Raw genomic sequence first — 22,115 nt, forward strand, 5'->3', positions numbered from 1 at the left:
CAGAAAAGCTGCTTTTACCACTGATCGTTCACTTCTCCTCCGAGACTTCGCTCTGAATGGAAGTAATGCGAGGGCAGACAGAAGTTCACTTAAGGCGGCCGTGATTGGAGCTGTAATGCAATCCGACCGCTTTGATCTAAGATGTAACAATGGGCATGGATCAGCAAAAACACCGCTGGGGGATTTACAGCAGCCGCGGGCTGTGTATTGGCAAGCTGTGAATGTAAGGTGGTGTTTGGTGCTAAAAAAAACCCCACATCCGTTCGTGCTGTTTACACCAGAAACCTGGGAGTTGAAATAACAATAGCCTGGAAGCAGTTTTTAACCCTTGAATTGGCAGATGGCTTCACGTTACTTGATGTTGAACGAGAGCAACCGTGCCACGTAAACGGGCATTTGGAGACGCGGATCTCCCATAAGAGCCGGAGAAGGCGCATGCTGCTTCTGGGCAACAGTGCCAAATAAAGGGTTAAGGTAGTGATGATTCATTTGTACATTTAGGGCTCCTTATACAAAGGTGCGTTAGGGCCTTAAAGCGCGGAATAGCGCGCGTGCCAGCCGCTACTGCCTCCTCTTGAGCAGGCGGTAGTTTTTCGGGTATCGCGCACTTTAAAAGGAGCCCTTAATAACTTATATATATATTCCCCATATGTTTAGCTCTGGGAGGATCACGTTGCTGCATATGCAATAATTAATTTTATTTTATATCATGTTGAAAGGCAATTAGTAGCCTCTGGATATGGTAGTTGTCAGATGATACGAAGCGGTTCAGCAAACCAGCAACGCAACTGAATTCTTTTCATGGACACCCAGGCCTCATCTGAAAAGTGCTGAAAATGCAAAACGACTGTTTTCCCAAAAAGGAAAACAATTTCAGACGAGTGAGACATTTGAGAGAGCCTTGTTTTTAAAATCAGAATTATGGATTCAGACCCTGATGCACAAAAGGTTTTCCGTGCCAATAAGACTTCTTAAAGCAGTCTGGCTGGCGGGAAACCCCTCCTCCCAATGCACAAAATGGTTCACCCTGGCCGGGGTAAAAGTCTGCCTCCGTTTGGAAGCAGCTTCCGTGAGCACCGCCCGATTAATGAGTGCTGTGTTTATGTGCTATTTTAAGAGTTCAGCTTTTGCTGCCATTAAATCTGAGGAAATCATTACCGTTAGGTGTCGGGAGACATTGAGCTGGAGAGAAAACAGCTCCCGGAAGGAAACCGCGCATTTATTAAAGCGATCGACGTAGCAGGCCTGATAGGATTTAAGCAGGTGACTGCTGTACCGTAAAAGGCATGCCGGCACTGAAAGGCAGATTGCTTGCTTGAGTGAAGAGTGGATTTGCTGTGCTTTAACCTTTCTAGTCCCTCTGAAATGTTGCTCGTGGCGGTGGGGAAGGTGTGTTTGTTATTTACTGTTATAGGAAGCGTCTCTCTTTGCATGCAGGATGAAAACCTTCAGAACTGAGCACTATTACACTGGCCCATACTCATTTTGGTGCCTCAAATGTTAGACCTGTTAGAATGACATGGTGACAAAATTCATCACCGTTCCCGTCCCCGCGGATAACTGCGGGAAACCATCTTCATGTCATTCTTTAAGGAGAGAGGGAAGAATCAGAGTATGAATGGCCACAACCACTGACCCGCAAGCTTTGTTTTGAAGAATGCTGGTGTAGAAGGACCGAGGTTGAGACAGACACTACAGAATGACAGTCTCTGGTATCCAGAGCAGATATTGTGATGTCATAATGCCTCATTCCACCAGTGCCTAAGAGCCAATCACATCAGTGATGTCACAATGGCTTCATTATCCTTGGCTCCCATAAGAATCAGAGTATGAATGGCCACAGCCACTGACCCTCAAGCTTTGCTTTGAAGAATGCTGGTGTAGAAGGACTGAGGTTGAAACAGACACTACAGAATGACAGTCTCTGGTATCCAGAGCAGATATTGTGATGTCATAATGCCTCATTCCACCAGTGCCTAAGAGCCAATCACATCAGTGATGTCACAATGGCTTCATTATCCTTGGCTCCCATAAGAATCAGAGTATGAATGGCCACAACCACTGACCCTCAAGCTTTGTTTTGAAGAAGGACCGAGGTTGAAATAGACACTAGAAAATGACATGGGATTATTTCCTGCGGTTATCCGCGGGGACGGGAACGGTGATGAATTTTGTCACCGTGTCATTCTCTAAAAATAAATGGCACCAGTTTTCTCCTATCGGCTCTAGGTTTTCAGATACAGAACATGTGCCATGTACCACTCTTCACTCTGCTCCTCCAGGATATTTTAATGTAGTGTTTAAATTAATATCTTTTAAGCATGAAGGAAACATTAAAAATTGAAAGAAAAGTGTACAACAAGAACATCTACTTATTTCATACCAAAAGCACAAGTTTGTACATAAGAACATAAGAATTGCCGCTGCTGGGTCAGACCAGTGGTCCATCGTGCCCTGCAGCCCGCTCATGCGGCGGCCCTTAGGTCAAAGACCAGCATCCTATCTGAGACTAGCCCTACCAGCGCACGTGCTTGTTCAGCAGAAACTTGTCCAACTTTGTCTTGAATCCCTGGAGGGTGTTTTCCCCTATAACAGCCTCCGGAAGAGCATTCCAGTTTTCTACCACTCTCTGGGTGAAGAAGAACATCCTTACGTTTGTACGGAATCGATCCCCTTTTAGCTTTAGAGAGTGCCCTCTCGTTCTCTCTACCTTGGAGAGAGTGAATACTTCCAAGAGTGGGATCTGCCAGGACAGGTTCTCTGGAAAGTGATCCGACTATGCAGATAATGGACTTTTAACACTCATGATACAGCCGAGCCTGTTGAAATGAAAGAGCATATCCTCCACTAACTGTGTGTAGTTGTCCGCCTTCTTGTTGCCGAGAAAGTTTTTCACAACAAGACCAAATGAAGACCAGGCACATGATTTGATTTCATTCACTGATGCTATGAAATGTGGGCCATTTATAAATTGTCTGATCTGTGGACCATCGAAAATTCCTGCCTTCAGTTTTTCCATGCATTATGGGGCTCATAACCAAAACTGAAATACATCTAAAAATCCACCCAAGTTAATCTAAAAAACAGGTCGTCCAAGTGCTGATAACTGAAACGATAACTGGGACTTTTTAGCCCTCTAAATCCTGCTTTGCGCCCAGAGGTGAAAGGGGCATTTTTGGAAGAGTGGTTAGGGCAGAATGTGGGCTGACTTAGACTTAGTTGTCCTGCAGGAATAATCGAAGGTTTGACTAGACTGCTTAGACAAAACTTATATGTTGTGAGTTAGAGCAGGGTTCTTCAACCACCGGTCCATGGACCAGTGCCGGTCCACAGAAATTTCCTGCCGGACCACAGGGCCAGCACATGCATCAGGCCCAAAACAGTGTTCTTCAACCGCCGGTCCACCGTGCGATCGATGCGGCGTTATCTTCGAGCCAGCTCCCTCTTCCTAACTGATTCAGTGCACAAAACCACGGACAGTGGCTCCTACGCGCTTCCTGCGCCTGAACCGGAAGCCTTCTCTCTGACATTGCAACGTCAGAGGGAAGGCTTCCAGATGAGGCACGGGGCGTGCAAGGTGCAATTAGTACTATTATGGGGGCGGCGTCTGGGGTGGACATTGGGTAGAGATGGGCGGGGTCTGGCCCACAATTTAGCCCGGTGTTCTTTAACTGCCGGTCCACGGACCGATGCCGGTCCACAGAATAATTCTATTATTTCTGCCGGTCCATAGGTGTAAAAAGGTTCAAAAACACTGAGTTAGACGATGTAAAGACACATATAAACGCCCAAAAGATACCCAAAGTGACTAGATAACCACTGCAGGGACAAAGTAAAGCCCCCCCCCACACACACATCCCGTGTTCACTGACGCCTTCACCCCCCCACAAATTCAGAATAAAAACGTACATACCTGCCTCCTGAACATCAGAACCTGCCATAGGAAAGCCTAGTAAAGCTGCCCAGAGGTGACTTAAGTAGTCTGGGGTTGGGCTACTGAGCCATAGAGAGGAGGACCCTGGCCCATAAGCCACTCTAACTACTACATTTAAGGTGCAACATGTGAGCCCACCAAAAAAACCCCAAACCTTACTGTACTACCATATAGGTGCCACCTGCAGTGATTAGGGCTCCAATAGACAGGTGGGTATAGTGGGTTTTGGGGGGCTCACCATGACCTATAAGGGAGTTGTGGTGAGATGTATATGTGGCACCCTTTTTGTGAAGTTCACAGTAGCGCCCTATAAGGTGCCCCACTGCTCTGTTGCCATGTCTGGGTGGCCAGCCAATCACATTGCTGGCCTTTCCCACGCCCAAAAGGTCTTGTTGTGGACGTTTCGGACAAATTTTTGGTTGAGAATGTGGTATAAAGATAGACGTAGTGGCGGTCTGTCCAATCAAACGCTTGGACATAGAGATAGATGATTTTCAAAAACAAATGATTTTGGACGTACTTTTCGAGAATGGCCATTTTGCCGCTGCTGACTGGGCGACTTGCGCCCTACGTCCAAATCGGACTTAGACATTTCTTTTGATTATGCCCCTCCACATATTCAATGCACGAACCGTCTGTATTCAAAGCCTTTACAAATTGTTTCATCAGGCCTAGCTTTATATGTAGTGGTGGCAGTAGGATTCTGTCTCGTGCTACCAAAGGTTCATTGATTACATTTTGTCCTCCAACCACCATATATTCCAGGAGTGTCAAAGTCCCTCCTTGAGGGCCGCAATCCAGTTGGGTTTTCAGGATTTCCCCAATGAATATGCATGAGATCTATTAGCATACAATGAAAGCAGTGCATGCAAATAGATCTCATGCATATTCATTGGGGAAATCCTGAAAACCCGACTGGATTGCGGCCTATCTTTTTTTGCCCAGTGCTCATGTTTGGCTTACTATCCCAAAGGCATAAAAACCAAGGATACTTTGCGTAGCCACTTTGTTGACCACGAAGGAAATTAGTTGTGAAACAAAGATCATTATATATATATAAAAAAAGTGGGTAATTTAAATATATAAATTTCCCATTCAAAAAAGAAAGCTTGTTATGACATCCTGATTCTACAGAAGAGAAAAATTAATAAATTCAACCATATCTAAGAAACTAGAGCTAATGCAATCTTCTGAATCAGCGCCCCCAAATAACCCCAGGATGGGTGAAGAAGGTGGAAAAAGCGTGGCGACGCTTCCTCTGATCTGTGACTTGCACACTTTCATTCAACAAGTTCAACTGTTTGAGCCTAGACGTCGAAAGGGGCCCTAAGTATACTCTGCTTGGAATCAGTCTGGAATGTTCTGCAAAAAAACCCCCAAAAACCCAACAACATTTCAAAATATCGATGTTGTGGTCACAAAAGCAAAGTTTGAGGGGAATGATAACCATTTCCTTTACTTTTATGACATAGGCAATTAAAAAAAGAACATTTATTAGCTAGGAACAACAAATAATTAGGGGCAAACTGGCAGGTTGTTCACCCTCTCCAAGGTAGGGAGAACAAGAGGGCACTCTCTAAAGTTGAAAGGGGATAGATTTCGTACAAACGTAAGGAAGTTCTTATTCCCCCAGAGAGCGGTAGAGAGCTGGAACGCACTTCCGGAGGCTGCTATAGGGGAAAACACCCTCCAAGGATTCAAGACAAAGTTAGACAAGTTTCTGCTGAACAAGAACGTGCGCTGGTAGGGCTAGTCTCAGTTAGGGTGCTGGTCTTAGACCAGAGGGCTGCCACATGAGCGGACTGCTGGGCATGATGGACCACCAGTCTGACTCAGCAGTGGCGATTCTTAGGTTCTTGTGAAATCATGGTTAAAATGAAGGCAAGGCGAGATGCACTTGCTCAGGACGTAGGATAAATGTTAAAACAGAGAGCAGGTATGTTAACGGCAACTCTGCTTGTGCTCCAGAACCTTCCAAAACATGGGTAGTGTAAAAGTGTATATCTTCTTGACATGACTCAACTTGTGGGTGTGCATAAAACAAGGTTTTACATGTAGGAAAGGTTTATAAAATTACACACTCAGTGTGTCAGAGAGAGATCTTGAGACAAATGGAAGAGGAGGAGGAAAAGACAGAGAGAGGTCTCATTTGTTTACTCTTTCCAAAAATACTAGGACTAGGGGGCATGCAATGAAGCTACTAAGGCCTAGATTCACTAAACTCACCGATTTGTGTCCCGACCAGTTTGCGATTATTCCCCGACCCGATTCACTAACCTGCCCGATCAATCTCCCACCCGATCCCATCCACCCATGCAAATGAGGGGAAATGGCATGCGTAAGTAGGAAGTCATCGATTCGCTAAGCAGAAGAAGAAACACCGATTAGGTTTGCTGCTCCGAAATGAAGCGACTGCTGAGGATCAGTTGCTACTGTCCTTGCCGACTCTCCTGCTTTCTGCCGCCCTGAAATCCCAGTATCGAGATTACAAAACAACCATCAAAATAAAACTGTATATATGCATATGAACTCCCTTTTTATATATTCTGCATAAAGCACAGTGCGAGCCCGCGGTTTTAACCCGCGGGTTTAAAGTGCATTCTGTTCCCTAATCTGGTTGCACAAAGCGTGTTCCATAATTTGGCTGCACAAATTGAAATGATTCCTTTTAAAATACCCATTTGTAGGGCCAGCAAGTAAATTGCAGCCACCCCTTCCCCTTTATTTTGCCCTTGCTTGTGCGAAGAGCAAGCACACGCGCAAATCGCGTCTACAACCAGCAAGGATAATATGCGCATGCGTCTCGATTGCTCTACAGCGATCCTTGGGATTGCTATAGAGCGTGCATCCGATCAGATCATTTGAATGAAGAATCTGTAGTGAATCCGTCGCTCGGCAAAAATCGGTCATGAGTCACCCAACAACGATCCAGATCGGTAAGTTTAGTGAATCTAAGTAGTAAAATATTTCTTCACTCAATGTGTAATTAAACTCTGCCAGAGAATGTGGTGAGAGCAGTTAGCTTAGCAGGGTTTAAAAAAGGTTTGGCTAATTTCCCAAAACAAAGGTCCATAAGCCATTATTAAGATGGCTTGGGGACATCTACTGCTTATTCCTAGGATAAGCAGCATAAAATCTGTTACTGTTTTTTTTTCCTTTGGGATCTTGCCAGGTACTTGTGATCTAGGTTGGCCAGTGTTGGAAACAGGATGCTGAGCTTCTGTCCTAGTACGGCAACTTTTATATCATCTGTTCCCTAGAAAAAATTTATCCGGTGTGTCTCCCTGGTTTGGCGCCTTCCAAAGTTGCTTTTATAGTGGAAAAGCTTTTTGAGGAGATTAGGAACTAATCCTAAAAACATGCTTTAAATAGAAAGATAAAAGCTTCTTAGGGTGGGGATTTTTCTTACTTTGCACATTCTTCCCAGGCCAGTATCATTAGTGTAAGGATTTCCTTTTCTGTATATCACTCAGGCAAATGACAAGTGGGTTATATTATATCTGGTCTTTAATGCCTTTGTTATGAATCTGAACCTTTTGAAGGATTTGTGAATTCCTGCCAGCCTGATGTTACCCCAGCTGAATTAAATGGATTCTGTTTCTTTTCCATCTTCTATTGATTAGACCTGGATCATTTTTCTAAGAAGGTTTTCTACGGGGTTTTTTGCTGGTTAAATTTTTGTGATCCGTGTGATCGTGTTCATGAGCGTTTGATTTCTTTTAAATGAATTTTGATCCACCTCTTGCTTTCACAGTGAAACAGCATATTACCCATGGAAACTAGGATGAATTGCAACCCAACCTGCTCGCTTACATTTTCCCAGGAAAAATCTATACAATTGTGCAACACCGTATTTGTGCAGAATTCTGCAAAGGCCCCGGTGCTGGCAGCTCTCCTTTATCCTTCCTCCTCCTCTAATCATTCTTGTAACACTATTAGATGTACGCACTGCTCACAATCTAACTCTACCCCCCTTTTATGAAGAAGCTGCGTTAGTGTTTTTTTATCACATGTCATGGCGGCAAGAGCTCCGATGCAAGGGCCGCAATCCAGTCGGGTTTTCAGGATTTCCCCAATGAATATGCATGAGATCTATTTGCATGCACAGCTTTCATTGTATGCTAATAGATCTCATGCATATTCATTGGGAAATCCTGAAAACCCGACTGGATTGCGGCCCTCGAGGAGGGACTTTGACACCCCTGGGGCAATGAAGGTGTCCAAGGTCACAAGAAAATGGCCAAGGTCACAAGAAGTCAAGTAGCGTGACTTATGGACCTAATGTAGTTTGATGACTTCTCCTGTCCCCAAATCCCAAATGTCTTTAAGCACTTTTGAGATTGAAAGCGAGAAGAATCCTAAAACGAATTAAAAATATGCATAGCGAGCGTCTTGGGATCTATCGTAAATGTTCATTTTGTAAAATAACTTTTCTCCTCGTTCTCTCTCTCCTCAATGCATGCTCTGCTTTGCAAGATGAGACCATTCTGGTTCACTGCTGGTAGTAATTGCATCCTTGGGCATTCTATTCATAGAAACTGCTGACTTATCTTTCAAGAAAAAGCTCTACTGGGCTGTGCACGCTATAGGTCTGCAAGGGAATGGGGATCACGGGAATCCCCCCCTAACCCACAGGACTCCCATGGGACCCCCCCTCTGGCCCATGGGACTCCCACGGGACCCCCCTCTTGCCAACGGGACTCCCATGGGGATGGAAGACTTTGGAAGCAGGGTTCATCCATATAATATAATGGACACGTCAGCCTTAGTAAAAGAGGGGGTTTATAAGTTAATTACCTGAACAGGAAACAAAAAAAGGGTTCCACCAAAGAGATTCCACAAGGAAAACAGCAGCGCAAACACAGAAGAAACTGTGGAATTGATGATCCTGTCAGAAGTAATTGCTGCTTTTTATGGGGACGGGCGGGGATGGAGGTAATTCCTTGCAGGGACGAGTGGGGACGGAGAGGATCCTGACGGGGACGGGTGTGGTCGGAGAGGATCCTGGTGGGGATGGGTGGGGACGGAGAGGATCCTGGCGGGGATGAGTGGAGACGTAGAGGATCCTGGCGGGAATGGGTGGGGACGGAGAGGATCCTGGCGGGGACGGGTGGGGACGGAGAGGATCCTGGCGGGGACGGGTGGGGATGGAGAGGATCCTGACGGGGACGGGTGGGGACGGAGAGGATCCTGGCGGGGACGGGTGGGGACGGAGAGGATCCTGGCGGGGACGAAGAGGATCCTGACGGGGACGGGTGTGGTCGGAGAGGATCCTGGCGGGGATGGGTGGGGACGGAGAGGATCCTGGCGGGGAAAGGTGGGGACGGAGAGGATCCTGGCGGGGAAGGGTGGGGACGGAGAGGATCCTGGCGGGGACGGGTGTGGATGGAGAGGATCCTGGCGGGGACGGGTGTGGACGGAGAGGATCCTGGCGGGGACGGGTGGGGACGGAGAGGATCCTGGCGGGGACGAAGAGGATCCTGACGGGGACGGGTGTGGTCGGAGAGGATCCTGGCGGGGATGGGTGGGGACGGAGAGGATCCTGGCGGGGACGGGTGGGGACGGAGAGGATCCTGGCGGGGACGAAGAGGATCCTGACGGGGACGGGTGAGGACGGAGAGGATCCTGGTGGGGAAGGGTGGGGACGGAGAGGATCCTGGCGGGGACGGGTGTGGACGGAGAGGATCCTGGCGGGGACGGGTTGGGATGGGTGGGATTTCTCTCCCCGCGCAACTCTCTAGTGCACGCCCATTTGAAATGTATATTAATAGCCATGCGGTAATTTAGTTAGGAAGGCACTTAGGTCCATAGAGGGGCATAATTAAAGTGTGCCTAAGGGCTTCTTTTACGAAGGTGCGCTAGGGGCTTAACGTGCGGAATAACGCACACTAAATTGCCGCACACGCTAGCCGCTACCGCCTCCTTTTGACTAGGTGGTAGATTTTCGGCTAGCGTGCGCTAATCCGGTGCATGTGATAAAAACGCTAGCGCACCCTTCGTAAAAGGAGCCCCAAGTCTTGAAGCTGGACGTTTAGTGCGAGACGTCCACAAACCCAGTAGGAAAAATGTCCATTTTCAAAGGGGCCAAACGTCGATCTTTTATGTTTGAAAATAAAGTATAAGTTTTGGTCCTTAGGACGTCCACCTTTTTTGCCCATTTTCAAAAATAAAAACGTCCACACGGAAAGCGTACAAAAGCAAGTTTTGTAGAAATTCCTACCAACTATCTTGTCTGATTGTGGCAGAGAAATCTCCATTGGCTGAGCCGGTTTCGGGGATTCCTGGTGGCTCAGCCGATGGGGATTTCCCCTGCCAGGATCGGCTGAGCTGCGGAGCCTTACACCCCTCCCCCTGACAACCCCTGACATCCCCGATATCCCGCTGACAATCCCCCACATCCTTCTGACATCCTCGATATCCCGCTGACATCCCTAATTTAGAGCCAGTCAGGGCCTTTGGTCCCTCCCACTGCATCCCAAGATGCATTGGGAGGGGGAAGCCCTGTCATTAGCAGCACGTGGCTCTGTAGGCAGGAGGGAGTGGGCTTCCCTCCTGCCTTTTTCTCATCTGAAGGCACGGGGGTGGGGGGTTTCCAGGGATGTTGGAGGGGGACCCAAGAATGCTGGGGGAATGCGTGGGGGAGGGGGGTGTAGGGCTCTGCGACTCATCTGATCCTGGCAAGGGGAATCCCCATCAGCTGAGCTGGCAGGAATCCCCCAAACCGGCTCAACTGATGGGGATTCCTCTGCCGTGATCAGCTGATGGGAAGCTTACGGGTTTTTTTTTTCACTTTTTGGGTGGTGGGAGGGAGTCGTGACCACTGGGTCCAGTGGTCTTCTTGCCAGTTTGGTCACCTTTGTGGAACTTAGACGTAACTCATGCCGGCGTCTAATTTCTCTCTAGGAAAGCTTTGATTAAGGCTGCAGTGCTTCCAGGTTGAAGACCTCCTGATTCCCGCCCATAACACCCCTCCCAACGCACACCCCTTTGATCTCTGGACGCACATCAGCTTAGAAGTGCTGCTGCACGTCCAGAAAGTTGGTTTTGATTATCGGCTATTAGAACATCCAAGCGCCGACTTAGGCTGGTTTTCGTACGTTTTAAAGTTTTGATTATGAGCTCCATATTCTATAAATGATGCCTTAACTTTAGGTGCCAGTAGGAATCCTACTGGCATCTAAGTTAAGAGGGAAATGCCATTTAAAATGCTACTTAAAAACATTTTTTAAGGCACCTATCTGCGTCTAAAAAAATGGTGCCAGAATCACTCCTCTCGAGGCAGCTACTATAGGCTTTGCTAACGTCGGAAGTGTCATTAGGCGGCTGTGGGTGCCTCTGGAGACGCAATTCACACGAAAGGTAGGCACCAGAAATGTAGGCCTTGAAAATCCTGGCCTACCTTTACCAGAGGTACCGTTCTCTAAACGGCACCTCTGCGCGATTTGACACGCGATTGGTGGCCGCTTTTAAGGTGGGGGGCCCGACGGCAGGAGGGAGTGAGCATCTCTCCTGCCATATCAGTTCATGTGGGGGACGCAATGCCATTTTTTTTTTTTGGTTCGGGGAGGGAAGGAGGGGGCGCTTTGTCGGGGGGGGGAGCTTTTATTCTTTTCTATTTTTTATTGGACAGATATTTTGAATGTGTAATACACGTAAAGGCCCTGATTCTGTATAGGACGCCCGGGAGAGGTGTTCTATTCAGAATCGGGCCTACACTAAACCCCAATTCTGTAACCGGCGTCCATGTTACAGACGCTGGTTGGAGAATCGGGCTAGATTAGACACGGCCCGCTACACTTATCGCGGCAAGGGATCTCTCTGCCGCTATAAGTATAGCAGGCCGCAGCCCCCTGTCCGATTGCAGGCAAGAGGGTGCCCAAACCCTCCTGCCAGAAGATGCCCCTCCCGACACTACCGACTGCCCCCCCCACACTACCAACCGCCCCCCCCCCCCCGACATTACCGATCTCCCTCCCACCCCGACACTACCGATCACAGGCAGGAGGGTGCCCAAACCCTCCTGCCCGAAGACGCACCCTCCCCCCGACAATATCGATCGCTGGCAGGAGGGTGCCCAATCCCTCCTGCCTGAAGATGCACCCTCCCCCCCCCGGCGCTAACAGCCCCCAAATCTCCACCCCACCAAACTAACCTTTTCTTAAGGCCAGACGGGTCTTGCCTGTCCAGCCGGCAGGCCCGCCTCGTCGAAATGAGGCGGGCCTGTCCCTTCCCGCCGAAGCCTAAGGCCTGATTGGCCCAGGCTCTAGAAGCCTGGACCAATCAGGCCTTAGGCATAGCGGGTCCGCCCATCCCCACTTAATCTAAAGCCTGATTGGCCCAGGCTGCCCGCCTGGCCTTAAGAAAAGGTTAGTTTGGTGGGGTGGAGGTTTGGGGGCTGTTAGCGCCGGGGGGGGGGGGGTGGAGGGTGTGTCTTCGGGCAGGAGGGATTGGGCACCCTCCTGCCAGCGATTGATATTGTCGGGGGGGGGGAGGGTAAGTTTGCATGCAAACTTGATAGCGAATCAATCGCTGTTTGAAAATCGGCCAACAGTGATTGAGTCGCTATCTTTAGAGAATCTGGGCCTAAGTCACTTGCCCAGGTGAATAAGTAGTGAACTACTTTATTGATTACAGCAAGAAAGTAATTAACTACAGTAACTAATTACTAATTCGATATTGCGCAGCCCAGCAGTGAGACAAGTTTATTCAAACTGAACTGGCTTTCTAGTTTTGATATGGTAGGGCAGTTTGTCATTCTGGCGACTGTTTTGCAGACTTTATTAGGATTTTGTTTTCTTGCGGGGTACTTTTTATTTGAAGAGCGATTGACTTTATTATGGCATGATCTTCAGGGTGATGTTTTCTGCATCCCGTGGTAGGAATATACCTCGCTCATAAACCAGAGTACATAGAAACAGAGAAACATAGAAGATGACGGCAGAAAAGGGCCATAGCCCATCAAGTCTGCCCACTCTAACGACCCCATCCCCTTGAATTTACCCCCCTAGAGATACCACATGTGTATCCCATTTCCATTTTTACTCCCTAGAGATCCCACATGTGTATCCCATTTCCTTTTAAAATCTGGCACGCTGCTGGCCTGAATCACCTAAAGTGGAAGTTCATTCCAACGATTGACCACCCTTTTGGTGAAGAAGAACTTCCTGATGTCGCCATGAAATTTCCCACCTCTGATTTTCAGCGGATGGCCAAGTGACCCTTAAGAAAGAAGATATCATCCTCCACCTCAATATGGCCTGTGATATATTTAAACGTCTCTATCATGTCTCCTCTCTCTCTACAAGCAACAAGCAAAAAACAAAAAGAATTGACCCCAAAATATCCACAAAGAAGAAAATCCAGAGAAAACAAAAAAAAAAACTCTGTGGAGTGACGATGTTCCTAAATGGACTTTATTTGAAAGTATCAAAGTTCCAAAGGTACACTAAAATCATCCACATAAAAATAAATCATCCGCATAAGAGCCTTAAAGGACCTAGTCTGCTAGGGATACAGGACCCAACACGGTCCGCGTTTCGACAAAAAGTCTTCTTCAGGGGTTCCTGGGGGTCCTATAAAGGTGAGTACGTGGGAAACAATTGTGTGGTGAGCCGGAAGTGAGACACTGCTTGCATTTGCAATGGAAAGGGCAGAATCAGGGCAGGATTAACCAATAGGCCAAGGGCCCGAAATGGTTAGGGGGGCCCGATGAAGGAGGGCATCAACATTGTTTTTTCCAAACAGCGATGAGCCCCTCCAGTATCGATTGGCAACGCGGGCCCCACCCCGATCGGCAACGTGGCTCCCCCACCCAATCGACGGAAAGTAAGACAAGCAAGCGACGCAGGTAAGAAAGGCAACGGGAACTGTAATTGTGCAAGCAGTGCTGCTTGCCCAAAGCTTCCCTCTGACGCAGCTTCCTGTTTCCGCCTGGGCGCATGGTGGGGCGGGGCGGGGCTGGGGGCCCAGTGTACTTGTGTGCCTAGGGGCCCTCGACAAATTAATCCTGTCCTGGTTGGACTAGAAATCTCTAATGTAATATAATGTAATGTAATTTAGCCAGATAACAGAGAAATGCATGGATGTCAGCATCTTTAATCAGCTGTGCTGAAATGCTGCTAGAATCCTAAATGAACAGAAAGGACCTCCAGTCCATTTATCACTGCTTTAACCTTCCTGGATATCTTCCTTCTAGTTTCCTCTTCATTAATCTGCTTCACTCTGGGACTTCCTTTTCGTAGTCAGCAGATAAATAAATGACTCGGAGACTTCAACAATACTATATCCTTGGGCACTGCTGAATGAGCAGTTGCAACATCTGGGGCCAGATACCGTGAGGGCAGTGTGGTTGAATGAGTGGAGATGGTCCTGTCTCAAGAGGATAGTACCGTAAAATCAAAAGAGTGCTGCGTAAGGGGCAGAGCTAAACCGCCTCCAAGCCAGACACACGAAGAACTAATACTGTGAATATACAGCATTAGAAGACCTATTTTGGGTATTGGGTATTTGGGTATTGGGATCCCTTAAAATTAAAGGCCACGACGTGAAGCGCCATCATCAGAGAATGACATGGGGACATAATTTGTCCCCGTTCCCACAGTTAACTGTGGGAAACCATCCCCGTGTCATTCTTTAAGGAGAGAGGAAGAATCAGAGTCTGAATGGGCCTAGCCACTGACCCTCAAGCCTTGCATTGAAGAATGCCGGTATAGAAGGACTGAGGTTGAGAATGACACCGGATGGTTAGAACATAAGCATCCACCAAGCCCAGTATCCTGTTTCCAACAGTGGCCAGTTCAGGTCAGAAGTACCTGGCAGAAACCCAAAGAGTAGCAACATTCCAGAGCTGAGAGTGTGATGTCATAAAGCCTCATTCCACCAATGCCTATGAGCCAACCTCATCAGTGATGTCACAGTGGCTTCGTTATCCTATGCTTGGCTCAAATAAGAATTAGCCTTGCATTGAAGAATGTTAGTGGAGAAGGGCTGAGATTGAGATAGACACTAAAGAATGACACGGGATGGTCTCCCGCGGTTATCCGTGGGGACGGTGACGGGGACAAATTCTGTCCCTATGTCATTGATTTTGAACTTTGATGCTGGTTTGAGTTCTGAGCATATATAATACTCTTTAATGTATTTAAAAATTGTATAAAGTTAAAAATATTTAGGGGAATTTACAGAGAGTATATTTATACTTCATAGGAACAGAAAATGAGAGCAGATAAGGGCCATATGGCCCATCCATATCATCTGCTGTTTCCTCCTACCGTCTAAGAGAATCCCACATGCCTGTTCCATGTTTTCTTGAATTCAGACCCAGTCCTTGTCTCTACCTCCTCTCTGGGAATTTGATCGAAGCATCTTCCACCCTTTCCGTAAAGAAGTATTCTCCTTAGATTACTTTTGAGTCTATCCCCCTTCAGCTTCATCTTATCCCCTTGTTCCAGGAGCTTCCTTTCAGCTGCAAGAGACCTCCCTCTTGGAAAAAAATCTAAAATGCATAATGGGGGGCTTAGGATATTCCCTCCCCCACTGCCCCTGAGAGTGCTTCATGCAGCTATTTATATTAATACACAATCTTTCATTTTATTTTTTTTTTCTGAGCTAAATGAAGTTATTAATTGGTCCAAGATATTTGCTACAGGCGGCAGCTGTTTAAATTAGGAAGCTATATGACATCATTGGTCCTGCAGTGTTCAAATTTCTGAAGTATAGCTGGTGGCAGCAGGTAAGACACACTGCTAATTGGCACCCTCTGCTGGTGGGAGGTTATAGCAAAGGGGATGGGAGCTGGGGATTAGGAAAGAGAGCAAGATGGTTATCAACTGTAGTGAGTGGCTTTCCTTCTGCAAGCAGTGGGGCAGTTTGCCCTATTGGGCATTCAGGATTGCCCCAGTGGGCCATTTGCACTGGTAGCGTGGCTATGGCTATGTAACCAAGAAAGGGGAACACGCACACTGTGGTCAAAAAAGTGTCTAAAGCAATGTTGGATTCAGCCCCTCCAGCTTTCTGGCTGGACTGCCAAGATGTACTGAAATGGGCACTTGGAGAAGAGTGAAGGCCCTCGGGCATTGGTGGAATGAGGCATTATGACATCAGAGTGAAGGCTCTCAGGCATTGGTGGAATGAGGCATTATGACCTCAGAGTGAAGGCTCTCAGGCATTGGTGGAATGAGGCATTATGACATCAGAGTGAAGGCTCTCAGGCATTGGTGGAATGAGGCATTATGACATCAGAGTGAAGGCTCTCAGGCATTGGTGGAATGAGGCATTATGACATCAGAGTGAAGGCTCTCAGGCATTGGTGGAATGAGGCATTATGACATCAGAGTGAAGGCTCTCAGGCATTGGTGGAATGAGGCATTATGACATCAGAGTGAAGGCTCTCAGGCATTGGTGGAATGAGGCATTATGACATCAGAGTGAAGGCTCTCAGGCATTGGTGGAATGAGGCATTATGACATCAGAATAGCAGCTCTAGTTGCCAGAAACTGAAACCACTAAGACTAAGACCACTCAATGAATAGCCAGCTTTGGCTTAAGGTTGTTAGCATTGATATTCAGTGGCAATATAGAGTTAAGTGCTAATGGATAACAGCAGATTATCCCGCACAGGCGGTTTAACCAGGTAGGAGCCTCTCCTGCCCAATGAAATCGCTTTGAATATTGACACTTTATTATCCTCCCTGTCCAGTTTGCTAGTTCCATGCAAGCCCTTTCTTCCCTAAATGATCGTCTTGTACGCCCATTTCGTTATTGTCGTCATTCACAAAACAACACAAGGGGTGTTCATAAGAGGCAGTCCCCACTCCTTGAATCTCGGGACAGTCAAAGCAAATGGACCAGGAGAGTGAACTGCAGACTGGTGAGCAAAATTGGAGGGGGGCCACCGGTCGATGCCGAAGCAGCGAGTTCCAGCGGCCACAAGAAGAGCTTAATGCTGCTCGCCACCACGTTTGTGTTGCTGCTAATGGAGGGGGAGGGAGGGAGATGTGTTGGACAATGGGTGGGAGGGTGAGAGAGAGGTAATATACTCCAAGAAAGAAAGAGAGCTAATGAACCGGAGAAAGAGGAGAGAGAGGGAAGGGAGAGATGTTGGATCTGGGGGTAGGAGAGAGGGAGGGAAGGGGGGGATGGGATTTGATATACCAACTTTCTGTGGTTAGACTCAAAGGGGTTTACATATTATATACAGGTACTTATTTTGGGGAGTGGAAGATTAAATGACGTGTCCAGAGTCACAAGAAACTACAGTAGGAAACAAAGAAATGAAATAATAAATACATTATAGTCAAAATGCAGCCCCAATTAACCCCCCTTTATACAAAACCATAGCGCGGTTTGTAGCGCTGGCCACAGTGGCAACAGCTCTGACACTCAGAGGAATTCTATGAGCCTCGGAGCTGTTACTCTCGCGGCTGGTGCCAGAAACCGTGCTACGGTTTTGTAAAAGGGGGTGGGGGGTGGGTTATGTCATTTATTCATAAGATATATGATATTCAGTTAAAACATTTTTCTTATGTTGGTTTGAATTCTCGAAAATAAGCCAGAGAACAGCATTAAAAAAAAAAAAAAAACTTCTCTGTGAACTGTCGGGACAGGGTCTGTGAGGTGTTTTATAAAGGCACAAAAGTGCCTGTGTTGCCTTTATAACATAGATACCTTTTGGGACTTTTCACCTAGGTGCCCGAAATGTCTTTTTCTGTGGAATTTGGTGTGTTAATGCTGTCACTTGTCACCAGCCTGTTTGCATTCAAATCCTGGCGCTGGGCACAGGCGAATTCTGGCAGCTTTTTGAATTGTGGAATTGGGTTTTCTTAGTGCTTAACTGAAGGTCAGTAGCAGACAATCCCCTGGAAATCGGTGGGAGAGAGCTCTGTCCGAAATAGAGCCACATCTGTCATTTTGGGAAAGGTAAAGATTTCCCTAAAATAATGCAGGAAAATAGAAAGTGGAGTATTATATGCTAAAAACAGTGGAAGCGGGCTTGGGCCACATGTTCTGTCTTGCCCCTCTGTTCAAGCCTTTTGGACTGAAATTTTTGTATTTGTGGTGAGCATTTGGAATATTACTATTCGATGTTCCCCCTTGCTCTTAATTGGAACTGGTCCCCAGTGGCGTACCTAGGGTATGTGGCACCCGGGGCCCATCATTTTTTGACACCCCCCCCCCCCTCATGTAAAATTTTTTTTTTTTTTTTTTTGCAATAACCATGAAATGGAATAAATGGTCAGAATAGAAACAGGCAGTGAAAATTTTCTTTTTTTTTTTTTTTTTTTTTTTTCAAAGTATTTTTATTGAGAATGGCAAAAGGTCCAGACAAGCAACCATGGTCTGTACAGAAACTTATACATTATCAAAAAGAACACAGAATGAGAGTAACAGCAACAACAAGCATGAACAAGCCTCTCCCAAGAGAAAATTGCCAATGAGAGGCATAGCAATACACAACAAAAGGCCAAAACTTGGGGCAAGCAAACAAATCCCACCCCAGAACCCACAAGAATAATAAGCCGGACTAGACCCTCAGCCATATTTTATAATGAAAAAAACCCCCACAAGCAACAACACCCAGACCGCTCACCAGACACACCAATCCGCACAACAAGCACCCAAGAAACACCCAGCCACCACCCAGACAAAACTACCAGACACACCTACCCCACCAAGCCCAGACCCAACCCCCCCTCCCCAGAGAGTGCAAGCGCAAAGTGGACCGTGAAAAGGGCAGCTGCAGAAGTGGAAAGCCCCAGATAAGTAGGTTAGCTAAAGAAAGCCCACAGATAGAAGAAATCAGGATAACAGAAGTTCCAACAAATGCTCCCACAGAAAATTTTCTTTTATTGAACCTCATTTATGTAACCATTATTCCAAACATAACATAACATAAATTATGTCTGAATTGTCATGACATCAGAAGTACATATGGAGTAGTTGCAGGTGATGCTTGGGACAGTTCTGATTATGTTAGTTTGGTTTTATGTGTTTTTTTAATAGAAGGGTTTTTATTTCTTTTTTTAAGGTTTTGTAGTTTGTGGTCGAGGTCAATAGGTTGTAGAGTTGGGGGTCAAGTGTTGCAGCTCGAATGGCTAGGAGGTTGTCGAACAGTTTTTTTCTTTTGACGTTTTTGGTTGGAGGGTGTGTGAATGGTGCACAAGTTCTCCTATGTCTGTTTGAAGTGGATTGAATTATTTAGCTGAAGAAATTATTTACCCCCCATTCCACACACATTAATTCTCTTCCATTTTTGTTCCCATTATAAAAAAAACACTGATAAGTTCCCAGGAAAAAAATACATTAAAATAAGAAGTGAAAACAAAGGCCCCTACAGATGAGAACATAACATAAGAATAGCCTAACTGGGTCACACCAATGGTCCATCATGCCCAGTAGCCCATTCTCATGGTAGCCAATCCAGGATACTAATACCTGGTCAAAACCCAAAGAGTAGCAACATTCCATGCTACCGAACCAGGGCAAGCAGACACTTCCCCCATGTCTTAATAACAGACAATGGACTTTTCCTCCAGGAATTTGTCCAAACCTTTCTTAAAACCAGCTACGCTATCTACTTTTAACATAACTTCTGGCCACTTCATTTTTAAGCTTAGATCTTTCCTTCCAAACAGAGACCTTGCTAGATGTCAAATACAGCACAAGGTAACTTCACATGGACTTAACTGTGCAGGAAATGAATCTCCTCATACACCCACCATATAGTGCAAAAATGTGCAAAGGTCTGTTTTTTTCTTTCGATCACTACATAGCCTAATGCCACACAAGCAGCGCTGTTACAAACATATTCTGAAGGTCAATGCTAAGGTTGACAAAGTTTCCTTCCTTGGACCAGAAGGAGATACTGACAAACCACTGGAAGAGATTCTAAAACAACTACCCAGAAATAACACCCAAAGACCCACTCAGTGTGTGAACCAGTTGAGTGGAGTGGACTAACTGGGGGTGGAAATGGGCCCAGAGTTTGCTCAGCAGAATTTCCCAGACTACCTCTTCCTCTCAACACACTGACATGCTACCACCACCACCAACACTAGGAACACCTCACCTCACCTCACCTCACCTGCCAGCAATGCTTATAAACTTTATAAAACACATTATTATATTTTCTTATAAAGCATATATTTTAACTGAACTCAGCCTTGCCATTCACAAAAATAGAAAAGTTCCCTTTTCAAGCTGTCTCATGTACACTTTTCAAATCTAACATATTGTAATCACAAAACAGAAAATAAAATTATTTTTTCTACCTTTTGTTCTCTGATCAATATTCAAATCTTGTTGGTCCCAGGCTCTTGTTGTCTTGCTTGCCAGGGTCTCCTTTCTCTGTGCTAACCATCCGTCTGCCATCTCTGTTCTCCCCTTCCGTTTCCCTTCCCTCTCCCGGAGATCTGGCATCTTTCCTTTTTTTTGTCTCCATCCACAGATTCACCTTTTCTCAACTCCCCACCACCCCAGGATCCACCATCTCTCCCTTTCTGTTCCCAACTATCCTCCTATCCAGTATCTCTATCCCCCCTCCACACCATCCCCTGTTTCCAAGTTCTCTCCCTTTCTGTTCCTTCCCTCCCTAAATCCCATTATGCACCATCTCTCTCCCACTCCTCTGTTTTTAGACCCATTATTTCTAACCCCCAAAGTCTGGCATATGCACATATCTTTGAACCCCCCCCTTCCCTCTCTCCCTCTGTGTACTTTTACACCAGGACCCCCCTCCCCCGAAGGTCTGTCCCCCCTCAGAAGGGCTACACCCCACCCCTGAAGACCTGCACCCCCCGAAGGACTTTACCTCCCACCCGAAGGTCTGTCCCCCTCTGAACGCCTAAACCCCACCCCTGAAGGCCTGCACCCTCCCCGAAGGATTGTACCCCCCACCCGAAGGTCTGTCCCCCCCTGAAGGCCTGCACCCATCCCGAAGGCCTGCACCCACCCCGAATGCCTGCACCCACCCCGAAGGCCTGCACCCCCGAAGGCCTGTCCCCCCCCCTTGAAGGCCTGACCCCCCCTTGAAGGCCTGCACCCCCCCTTGAAGGCCTGCACCCCCCCTTGAAGGCCTGCACCCCCCCTTGAAGGTTGGCACCCCCCCAAAGGCCTGCACCCCCTTGAAGGCCTGTCCCACCCCCTTGTAGGCCTGTCCCCCCCTTGAAGGCCTGCCTGCTTGTCCCCCCTTGAAGGCCTGTCCCCCCCCTTGAAGGCCTGCACCCCCCCTTGAAGGTTGGCACCCCCCCAAAGGCCTGCACCCCCTTGAAGGCCTGTCCCACCCCCTTGTAGGCCTGTCCCCCCCTTGAAGGCCTGCCTGCTTGTCCCCCCTTGAAGGCCTGTCCCCCCCCTTGAAGGCCTGCACCCCCCCTTGAAGGTTGGCACCCCCCCAAAGGCCTGCACCCCCTTGAAGGCCTGTCCCACTCCCTTGTAGGCCTGTCCCCCCCTTGAAGGCCTGCCTGCCTGTCCCCCCCTTGAAGGCCTGCACCCCCTTGAAGGTCTGCACCCCCCCCCCGAAGACCTGCACCCCCCCTTGAAGGCCTGCCTGCCTGCCTGTCACCCCCCTCCCCCTTGAAAGTCTGCCTGCCCGCCCCACCCTGAAGGCCTGATGCCCCGACCCACCCCAAAGGACCATTCGCCCCCCTGGCCTCCCCGCACTACCTATGAAGCAGCCGCAGCAGGATCGCGACGTCAGCTATCTTTGCGCTGCTTAGGAGCTGCTTCCTGCGCCGGGCTACCTTAAGCTACTGCCCCCCCCCCCCACGCCCGAAGGACCGCTCGCCCCACTGACCTTCCAGCACACCTATGAAGCAGCCCGCAGCAGGATTGCGACGTCAGCAATCCCTCAGCTGCTTGGGCGCTGCTTCCTGCGCCGCGGTCCCGCCCCCTCCTCTGACGTCAGAGGAGGAACGGGACCGCGGCGCAGGAAGCAGCGCCCAAGCAGCTGAGGGATTGCTGACGTCGCAATCCTGCTGCGGGCTGCTTCATAGGTGTGCTGGAAGGTCAGTGGGGCGAGCGGTCCTTCGGGCGTGGGGGGGGACTGAGCGGCAAGGCCGGGAACACCCCCTCAGGGCTGGTACCCGGGGCGGCCCGCCCCCCCCGCCCCCCCCTAGGTACGCCACTGCTGGTCCCCACTACTTCCCTCGGACCAAGGGTGCTGCAGCTTTCCTCAAGTGGACTATCC

The 22,115-nt window shown here is 48.0% G+C and overlaps 1 protein-coding gene across 1 annotated transcript in view; it reads left to right on the top strand.

Annotated features, from left to right (window-relative positions):
- Positions 1-22,115, top strand: part of GDPD5 (glycerophosphodiester phosphodiesterase domain containing 5) — a 358,608-nt gene that overhangs the window by 218,389 nt on the left and 118,104 nt on the right. The window lies entirely within an intron of this gene.

The sequence above is a fragment of the Geotrypetes seraphini genome, chromosome 6 (assembly GCF_902459505.1).
Source record: "Geotrypetes seraphini chromosome 6, aGeoSer1.1, whole genome shotgun sequence".
NCBI classification, from domain to species: domain Eukaryota; kingdom Metazoa; phylum Chordata; class Amphibia; order Gymnophiona; family Dermophiidae; genus Geotrypetes; species Geotrypetes seraphini.